Genomic DNA, 11,633 nt, shown 5'->3' with positions numbered 1-11,633 from the left:
ATATAGCTGGGAACGTTTTCAGGAATTATTATTATTGAGTTATCGCTTTGTTAACATTAAGAAATAACTCGGAAACAAGTAGGTAATTTAAATGTCTTTCCTTCAATTATTATTGTAATTTATTTATTTTTTGTTTGTTACAGGTAAGTTGCTTGCATTCTTGCAAAATGGATAACAAGGAATTGCAGCCAACAATAAAAAACAGTAAGCATTTTTAACAATATGTGCATACCTCTAACTTTCGTTCTGAAATTTTTGTGATAAGCCGAATATGCTAGAACAATATATTTCTATGCGTTACCAGATGATATCTACTGATTGACGATTTTGAGACCATGTCTGATCCTAGGAAGATCATAATAATATGGGCCTCCACGGAGATTCAGATGTTTGTTTTTACGAGAAATGGATTTTAGCCACTTGCTTAACCGATTAGGTCCATACTCTAACTCGAAAACACATTGAAAAACAATATGTGTATTTGCCAGACCTAAAATTCGAACCTCCAGGCCTATTCTAACATACCACATAGCGTCAAAAAAGTGCTAATTGTGATAAATATAATAATTAATTACTTATGTAAAAAAGTTAACCGCCTGAACTGTCAAAATGTGATATCTTTTAACACCCTATCTTTCGGCCGTGCTAACTTTGAGAACGAGTACGTCAATTTTACATATTGAGTATTGAGATGCAAGACCGACTGTTTTGCTGCAATCACAATGGCATGACTAATAGAATTGTAGGTTATGTTGTCACGTGTCTGACGTGTTAATACAGAATTCTTGCGTTCTGCTCATTACCGACTATATGACGCTGGTTCGACTTTATCCGCTTGTGTTCGGCAGCACGAATATATCCGTATTTGACTGACATGTCTACCAACCTAAATTTCGCCGTATTACGAATTAGAGATAGCCGCTGATAAACGTTTAGTGTATAGAATACCTTACGTGTTACTTTGGAACAATGATAATATCGGAAACGTGCTAAAGTGATAACCGTAATAATATACCTACTGGGGACCCATGACATTAGTTGAAGCCGACGCCTTAGCCGCTCGGCCGTCGTGGGTAGAGTATACGTTTTATAACTTTGCACTTTATACTACACTGATACGCCTCTTTGCCTGATTACCTCGCATAAAATTAAATCAAAATGATATTCACTTTGTATTAATATAAGTATGTAGTAATAAATAGATAACATTTATGTAAAAAAAATATTTTTAGAATATATTACTTAGGTACATCATTTTCATCCTAGAGCCGGAACGCTTATGAATCATTTATTATATTCTACGATACTGTATAGGTACTACAGTTACCTATATTAATAATTTCAATAATTCACTGTCGAAATGTCTATTCTTTACGTTCTGGCGGCATAATCCGGTTGACACGAAGAAAGGACAAGCCAAATTGAGTAGGTATCTCCTGATACTATCTTTTCAGTTTTATTCAGTTCGTATAAAATATTTGTGATCAAATCGTATGAAAGATAATCCCGAAATCTCACGAATTCAAAATTTTCAATTCTGGGATTTTGGGAATAGTAAATCGAACGTTATTCGGAATTTCAAGATTATAATAAACCATAGGAACTGCTCCCGCGTAAAAATTGGGCTGTCATTTTGTTTAACAGTTAACTGGTAAATATTAAAATATAATATACATTTTACAAAGATTCTTTAAACATTGCATGCAAATAATTTTCAAGCCGGGATGGTAACAGACATTTAATTAATTAAAATGCTCGGCGCATTGATGCCATCAACTTGTTATTGCTTTTAGTTACTCGACGCATCGTTTATTTGAATATCTTTCACCGCGAGTGTGTATGCATATCATATTGAAGGATTCTTGTTTAATGTTATACCAATGTAGGGTTACCCCGATAATATGCAGTTGTAGATTACAATGAGATACCGAACATTAATTAAATACCTATTTTCATTTTTAATTGACTAATTATTCTAATTATTAAACACACTTACATAATTTTGAAAACACTTCTGAGAAAATATATTATAACCAATAGAAAAAATCTTTTTTGAAAAAAGCAAGCAGTTTTAGAAATATCGCTTTCTGAGTTCAACACAAAAATGCATTTATTTTGATTATTATTCTGTCACAGAGAACTGTCATATAAACATAAATAGTATGCAATGACATCAGTAATCACGTTCATTTGCTTTTTAGAAATTATACTTCTTTAGGCGCGTTTGGAAAATCAGATCAGTGTATTTTTGGCGTGTGACATTTTGTAACACATAATTTATTTTTTCACACAAAAAAATCGCACTCGACTGGATTCGAACCACGATTGTTCGGTTATCAGCCGAACGCACTGTCTTTACGCCACAGTATGATAATAATGCAATCGTGACGATTACACAGTATAATATTATAGTTTATTCCGTTGCCTAGGAAACGAATTTATTATTGTCGGACATTTGCAATTCCTTACGTAAACAACCTATTAAACGCCATAGTGGCAGTTGTTACTTTAAAAATAAAAACAACGATAAATAATTATATAATTTAGAAATAAACCAACGGCGTTCCAATAAGCGGTCATTTTTCTTGAGTGTGTAATTTAACAAGATAATTAAGAGCTAGTCGAAGAATCTATGTTATCACAAGTTTTGTTTTTTTTTGTTACGCCAAAGAAGTAGGTATAACTTTAAATTAATAATATAATTTTTTTTTTTTAAATCTTACTTGAGGTATTTATCAGATTTTCCGATTAATGAATTTTAATCTTGGAATATCGGAAAATACCCCTTATGATTTTAGTATATAATAATAATAATATGATAACTAATCTTCCACAATGCAAAAATATTTTGTTGCAAGACTGATTCCACAGTATAGAACATTGAGAAAGCTAAACCACAATATAGAAGTAACCTGTTATTATAATATATTATAGAACTGGGACGGGTTTCACCAAGGCATCGCTATTATTAAAATTATTGATAATTATTTCATGTTGATAACATAAAAACGGCGACCCTGAATTTACATACATTACTTCACATAAACGGCTCGTACTTGGCAGTTACCTACCTGATAGGTAGCTAATTAATATTCTCTCTCGGCGGTCTCGCATATATGCTAAACTCGACATATTATATGCAAGTGTTTTTATATCGTGGTATGTTAGTCGCATTAAACCTATTATAATAGTTATCTTCGTAGACGACCGATAAATATTATTCAGTTAATTACTCCTTAGTTAGAAGCAGACTTGAGAGTGGGTCTATTGTTTGGGCCCCGCATCAGTTGAAGTACGGCCTTATGGTGAGAGAGTCCAAAAGAAATTTTTGAGACTCCTTTCCTTTCGACTTTATGGATATTATCCGTGGCTCTACTCGACTGACTTTCTCTTAGGTATGCTTACATACTGTAGCTTATAATTTAGAACGGATCTTTGTTTAGCTACATATTTTTTCCGACTTATACGCGGCGTAAATGTGAACTCTGACATTCTTGGTGGTGTTGGCTTGCGTGTCTCTGATAATTACCTTAGGAATCGAGGGCATCCGTTGTTTGTTCTCCCAAATTGCAGAACTAACTTGCCATTAGTGATGCCAATTGTGAGGGCAATAACCATGTTTAATGAAATCGCTTCGGATATTGATATATTCCACTTACGTGAGTGTGAATTTAGGTGGACGTTGTTTTATAAGTTTTTAAGATAGGGTCTATCGATAGTTCACTCTGCGTACTTCCATCTACTTTTATTTTTGTTGTTTTATTTTATTTCTTATTGTATTATTAAGTCAAATTTCTCTGTATGTTTATTTTAAAAATTGTTAACACTTATTTTATGTCATGTCGTGAACGCTTTGAATTTGTAATTTGTTATGTTCATTATATTATGTAAAATAAATAAATTTGATTTGATTTGAAAACATATTATTGAAGAAAACCTATGATCCTAAACCTAAACATATGAAAGTGAATTTGAAATACACGATATCTTCTTTATTATGAATAAAATAGTGTCTTTCCTCTATGGTTAAATTACGATTAAGGTCGTCCATAAATGACGTCACACTGTGTCACTATCTGACCCAACCCCATCACTAATAAACCACATATCGTCACACAGTCGTTTACCCCCAGACAGTACGAACTATCTACACTCTGAACTCACCCCAATTGTTAAAAACAAATTCGTTGAAAATTATCGGTTTTTGTATGTTCACTAATAATATTTTATTGTAAAATAATTAGTTTATACCTATTCTGTTTTGAGAACCTCCCATCCCCACTTAACCCGTTCATCATGTTATATCTGACCCTCTCCCCGCATAGGGTGTGACATCATACTATATGGACGACTCATAATTGCAAATTTTCTGAACCCTTTCATTTACTCAATCCATGCTATTTAAATATTAATCATTTGTACCAATTTGTTGGTTAGTTTTATAGGATTTACCATTGCGGTTTCTTTTTTCGGGTTATGGTGGAAAAATTAAACTTCATTCTTCCGTGGGTGCATCAGTTTTGCATAAATTTACCTAAAACCACAGATATACAAGCATGGACAAACTTGTTAATAATAATGGTCCTACAACCGTAAAAGCTATCGACAAAAATAAATTTGTGGAATTTAAAATTATTGTAAAATTGAATTTTATAAAGTAAATGAAAACTCAGATTAATTATAATTATTGATGTTCTTGAATCTAGCTAGATCAATAAAAATCATAAGCGTAAGTACCTTTATACATATGTACCTACCTACATACTGTATTTACTATCGAATAAGCACTTGGGTTTTAGAAGGAATAAATTTCTTTCTCAACTGATTGAATGTACATCTGAATGTCTCAATGCGAATGCTAAGGTATCTCAGAGTTTAAATTGGTTATGGATAAAAATTATTCAAAGGAAATCAGTCACAGGAAGACAGAGTGATGAATAAACTGCAGTTATCTGCATAGTTTGATTTTAATCTATTATTTTTGTTTTTACTCAATATTATTATTATTTAAGTTTGAAAAGATTGCCGACCCCTGAATTACAAACTATTGATCATAATCCATCTCAGCATTGTTCTGCGTGGTCCCAAAGCGGAAAAGCGATTTTTCTTAAATTTTCTTATGCTTCCGAAATCTCCCGTCAGATGGCAATAAAATACATTTTTTAATTCGCAAGTGTTATGCAGAGAGTATATCTTAAATATATTTATTTGGACGACATCGATAAAAGGGTGCTTGTCGCTTTGGTGGCACGTGACCTCTAACGGGGTTATGGGGTATGGTTATCAAGACATACTCAGCACGTAATTTTTTTAATTCGAGGGCAGTTGGCTACCCAAATGTACCGGCGCCCTCGTCCCTAATATCAATGTTACAGCTTGGAAAAATAAACAATTCTAAAACTAAAGGGGAAAGTACTACCTACCTATTTAATAATAATATTAGTAGGTATATTACTAATTTGCTTTATATTTAAAAAAATAAGAACATTCACTTCGGCGAATAAAAAGAAAAATAGAATTGCCTTTTACGAAAACCGAAATAGCTATTAACTCAAAAATGTTTATGTGTGTGGATGAATGCAATATTCCTACTAATAAAATTAACAATTAAGGATAAACGGGATTTTTCCTGAAAATATTTTTTATAATATAGCTTTTCTACGATATTTTTTGTATGAATCTTTTCTCACGCATGTGTGTACCTATGTGGTGATCTGAAAACTTCTTATGGCTCATTTTTACCTATTTATCATTTGTATAATAAAGATGCCAACTGTCCCGGTTTCGTCAGGATCATCCCGGAAAATAAGACCTTGTCCTGTAATATCCCGGAATTTCTGATTCCGCTGGGAGAAAAATAAACTATATTACATATTAAGCGAAATATTATGTATGAACTGATCACAGACCGAAGCAAAATAATCCTTTTCTGAGCGACGTTTAATTCTTGCGTAAAAAATTCGACGAGCAGGCTAAAAAATCTTTGATTCTGAACGGTTTTTTCAAAACTCTGAGTATGCGTCTATCTATGTATATACCTACTCTATTTTCAAAATATTTTCACCAGTGGGTCTATTCTATGCTTATCGACCGCTAAAGTGATAAATATTATCAAACTTAGGGTAGGTTTGTATCAAAATATTAGCACTTATTGTAACAATTACACGAAGCTGGTTTTTATTGTTGCAATACGTGCGATATTTTAACAGCAGCAAGATAGGTGCTGTTAAAATATCGCACTTATTGCAACAATAAAAACCAGCTTCGTGTAATTGTTACAATAAGTGCTAATATTTTGATACAAACCTACCCTAAGTTTGATAATATTTATCACTATAGCGGTCGATAAGCATAGAATAGACTCACAGGTGAAGTATAATATTATAGATAGGCATGTACTACAATTTGCAAATATTCAACCACATTAAAAAACTTTTGTTAAAATATTACGTCGGAATGTAGATGTATAGACAGATAATAATGAATATTTTTTATTTAAGTAATACGATCAACGTTTCCGTCCAAGACGAAATTTTCGAGAGCTTTTTATTGGTTCTCCTCCCATTTTTTTTTAATATTCCCCCTGTTTTCCTATTTAAAAAATTTCCCGTCAAAAAGGTCCAAACACATAAAACTAATCAGCGCATCTATTCTATACACAAGGCTGCTATCGGGTATAGATTATCACATTTATGTATTGAGGCGGTTAATTGTTACAATAAAAAACCGTCTATGTTTTAACAGCTCATTTCTTGGCTGTGTTCACTTTTAGAGCGAGATAGACAGTTTATTGTAAAAATTATACCTCAATACATAAATATGATAAACTACCTTGGATAGCCGCCGATAGCAGCATTGTGTATAGAATAGATGCGCTGGTATGAGATCTTTAATGTATTGTACATATTATAGAGGTTGCCTAGCTAAGATAACCTCTTTCTACATTACGTTTCTGCTGCTCTCTACCTATCCCTGCATCATAAAGTGGAGTAAATCATACTTCTCATCGCGGGGAAAAAAGGCCGAAGTATGCAGATTTTCCACAGTTTCCTTGTCTTAAAATTGGCAATGTGATCAGCCCAGGATATCCTTATCGTAGGCCGATACACCGACACCTCAAAAGTCTCCCGTCTTCTGGTGGTCAAACGGTACTGGTTCAGCTAAAATAAAGTACGATTTTCAAAATAATACCGCCTGTACACTGCATGGATTTACTTGCACCAATAGTGTGTATTTTAAACTATCGCGATGATAACGTAACATGTCTCGCCAATTCGTGTTCATAGTTCGTTTTTTTTACCGGCCGGTTCACTACTATCGTTCTACTGCACAGGCACATACCTATATTGTACGGTCAAGTTGTTAGAAACTTCTGAACTTTTGCATGCAAACTTTCAATTTGTTCGATAATACGATATTCCACGTGCATTTTTGTTATGGCCGCGATAATAATATTATGTACTGTCAGCAGTACATCCATGCACGTGTGAACGAGGTATTAAGCACAAAACTGGGGTTTCAGAATAGGTACCTAATTTAAATCAAAATATCATTATGCTCAAATAAAAAGGTATCCTATTAAAATAATTTCGGATAATCACCATACATCATAAATCAAAAAGAATTATTTAGACTCTCTTGTAATATAATATCAAAAGAATTTGCCTGTGACATTTTTTGTTAGGTCATCTCTAAGGCCTTCTACTTACGAGAATACTAAAAAAAGACGAGACTGAAACTAAAATTCCAGCCAGTAGGTAGGTACCTATATAGCTAATGTACTTCAATGCCAGCTCGCTCACGGCAAAACTGGGATCTCTCAGTTTCAAAACGTTCGCTACTAAACTGAAGAGACGCGACATGCTAGTCTACCAGTCTCTCAGTTTCCAGTAAAGTTGCCCATAAAACAGTGGGGGCACATTGCCAATATCAAGTAGATTCGATGAAAAATCATATTTTATTACCAAAATTGGTAGCACTGAACTGAACTGAATAGCTGACAATAATTAGTCAAGACGTCAAAAGTTAAAGATGGGAACAGATTTTTAATTAAAAATTTGTGGCAAAAGTTCAGAAATACGCTTTTATAATTATTATAGGCTTCCAGAATATTCCTGTAAAGATATTACGAAAAAATCTTAGAAAGAAGTAGGAAAGATAATGAGTTTGACAGTTTGAGGTTATGAGATTATTATTGCAAGCATCAGTCATTGGCCGGTTTATGAGTTCAATCAGCAACCAGTTCGTCGGTTTTTAGTTTCTCCATGAGCGAACGGCCTAACAATTTTCATTCCAGAACGACCATCGTAAAAGTATCGCACGATTCGGCGGTATTGACGAAAAACTAGTATTGATAACTATCTGCATTTAATAGGATATAGATTGTTTTCTTACATGTACTTCCATTTGCGGCGAGTTCTGAAAACGTTGATTAACATGGCATTGAGAATATGTATAAAATATACACACGAAATTAAATGAGTCGATGACTTGTGTAAAGAAAAACACATAATGATAGAATGTCTCGAATACGTGCATTGCGTCATATCAGTGGCTTGCGTCGCTTTTATAATATGAGGAGCTTATTATAGAGAAATAAATTAAAAACCCCCACAGGTTAATTGCGATCGCATGACTCGGCAGTAGGGAATATCGGATAGGCGCATACTTCGATATAAAACTCCTCGATTGACGATGCGCCCGGCCGACAGGCCGACCCGAAGCTTTTCAAACTGTAATGTTAAAATATTAATAATCGATAAACTTTTGAATACAATATATATCGATACCCTAGTTCTATAGGGAAACAACTCAAAATTCAAGGTTTTGAGTTAATAATGCCATTCAATGTAGAACGGTTGTATCTTCATAATTCAATAAAAAAGTCAAAAAATCGAATAACCGTTTTTTGGGATTAATCATTAATTCAAATATTAACGGGAATGTCTGAGTTAATTATTTGTTAAACTGTGACATTTCATTTTGCATTGCTAAGTTCATTTGAACTAAATAAATACATTTACTTACAAAGCTTTATCATCGAAATGAAAATTTGTTCAAAATTTTCGAACGCCATTATCTTGGAACAAGGTATTTTGAGTTATTTCCCTATAGAACTAGGGTATCGATATGTAACCTTACATTAATGCTGTTACTTCATTTGGTATAATGTGGTGTCGGGAACATTCTTTGCGGTAATAATTCTTCGCCGCATATGATAGAATGAATGAGAAATGTGACTTTTAAAATTTATAATGGCATATTTTTACTGATTGTTTTACTTTGTTGGTCAAAACCTATTTTGTGTAGGTACTTTTCTTATTTTTCTTTTTAAATTATGTACTTAATAAATACTTAATAGTAAATTATTAATCAACGATTTCACAAGCGAGCTTTCTGTCTATTTATTGATTATGATTTTCAAGATTCAATGATTTTTAGTTATGATATTGAAATTTGCACATTTCTTACATGAAAACTTTGAGAACCGTCATTACAAGTAAAACTATGGATCGGTTTATTTAGTATGCGGCCGTCTCTCGCTATCAAAAAGATATTAGTTTATAGATTGTGCTTGTTTTTTTTATATTAGATATTGTTGATTCATGGACTTTTTTTTAAATAAAAGAATATTAATTTCGAAGCCTGAAAGTACACACCATTTGTTACGCTCGCCACGAGAACGAACCTCATTTAGATTAGTTATATTTTTATTATAGTTCAAAGTAGATACGAGTAACATACACGCCATGTTTCTTACATACCTGCAGCATACAGTACGCTGTTTGTACAGGACCGCCGCGAGGGGTACGGCCGTCTGTGTGCAAAAAATAAATAATAATCTTAAATCATGAATGTGACTGTACACTATACTTTTTCTTCTTCTTCTTTGGCCATATCCGCCCCTTAGTTGGAGCATATGGACACCACGAGGCGCCTCCAATAATCCCTGTCGCTCGCCAGTCTTCTTACGTCGTTCCAATTCAAACCAGCATCCCGTATCGATTGTACTCGGTCAAAACCAAATGCCGCCTATTCGCCGCTTGCGATCTGACGGTGCTGCTTTACGGTAGTGAATCATGGCAGCTTACGAAGACTCAGAGCAACCGTATACTGAGCTTCGAAAACAGATGTTTGCGGCGTATACTGGGTGTGCGGTGGTATGACTTTAGGAACAACGAGGAGATAAGAGAACGTGTCAAACAGCCTATCATCACGCTGAGAGTGAAGAGGCGACGTTGGACCGGGCTCGGCCACATGCTGCGGATGCCAGAAAATAATTTCAACCCAGTTTGCCTGTTCTTCAAGCCACCGGATTCCGGCGTCCCGGAAGGCCGCTAAATACTATATGTCTAATAGATACAAACATGCATAATAATAATTATAATAAATACTTGGTAAATATATTTTTTAAAACGTAATCCCTTATTTAGTTATAGAAATTTTGCATTTTTTAAAGTTGCATATTATTTTGTTGGTTTTTAAAAATCAATTAAACCCTGCCTAAACCAAACCATAATAGTTTAGGTATGATTTGGGTTTTCCGACAAAAATAGTGCACACCTTTTCAGTCATACTTATTTGTTTTCGTTGAATTAAGAATATATTATATTACAGATGGTGTTGTTAGTTTAAATTTATTCGTGTCCGGAAACATGTACGTTTGCGGTTCGCCGTATCACACTTCACCGTGAAATGTTGTATCGGCCGTATAAGACCATCCAACCTCTTTGGGTCGTATATTACTGACATAAAATTCATGTCTAAATAAAACACGGTTCTTGACGGTTTACAGTGTTTACACTTTACAGGAAGCCAGCAGCAAACAAATTTTGAAAATAGCCGATATACTGGATTATTTGTTAGGTTAGGCGATGTTTTCATTCTTGAATTCATAAATTTTGCTATAATCAGCTATGAAAATTGTATTAATGTTCATATTGAATCTAATAAAATTGGAGACCGTTTAGTATACGGTCATCTATTTCCAATAGAAAGCTCACGGCGAACTGTGCCACGGTGAAATATTTTACGTACAATTTACATGTAGCCAGATTTAGCCCTGCCTAACCATCTATTATAGATTAAAAAAATATTCGTATATTAGCTATAAAATATCTAAAAGTAGTATGATTTAATGGCATAATTTTAGATATTTTATAGATAGACGAATATTTTTTGACTATTATTTATTATGGCTTGGTTAAATAGAATTTTAAAAAACTAACTAACAATATCTGCAATTTGTAGTCTTAGTACAATAAAAGCAAATAATGTGTAAATATGATTGAACATGTTTAGTGTGTACTAATTATGTCGGATCTTACAGCCTACCTCCACCCTTCGCCACTGATATCCGTTGATTTTAATTTATATATTATTTACAAAAAAAATATCAATAAAAACTTGAAGATTAATACTTATTATACTAATACTTATTATAATAATAATAAAGTATTAACTATAAATGTTAGTTTTATTTGAATACGATAAGATAGATAATAAAATTATCCAGTGCTTTTTACTGCTTCTCATAATAATTGAATATTTTACGAATTATTTTTTAACATATTTAATTTATTACTTAAGTTAAATTAATTATATAATTAATATAAAATAATATTTATTCATCA

At 33.1% G+C, this 11,633-nt stretch overlaps 1 non-coding gene across 1 annotated transcript; it reads left to right on the top strand.

Moving 5' to 3' along the window:
* The first annotated feature begins 5,222 nt into the window (after nt 1-5,222).
* Nucleotides 5,223-5,353, top strand: LOC147073641 (U11 spliceosomal RNA). The gene has a single exon (XR_015070422.1). It is a non-coding gene; the product is annotated as a U11 spliceosomal RNA (small nuclear RNA).
* Nucleotides 5,354-11,633: the final 6,280 nt, after the last annotated feature.

This window comes from Rhyacophila brunnea, unplaced genomic scaffold (genome assembly GCF_057557595.1).
Source record: "Rhyacophila brunnea isolate RB1 unplaced genomic scaffold, BYU_Rbru_1.0 scaffold_17, whole genome shotgun sequence".
Taxonomy (NCBI): Eukaryota; Metazoa; Arthropoda; class Insecta; order Trichoptera; family Rhyacophilidae; genus Rhyacophila; species Rhyacophila brunnea.
The sequence above is the reverse complement of the archived record's forward strand: the minus strand, read 5'-3'. Positions and strand labels throughout refer to the sequence as shown.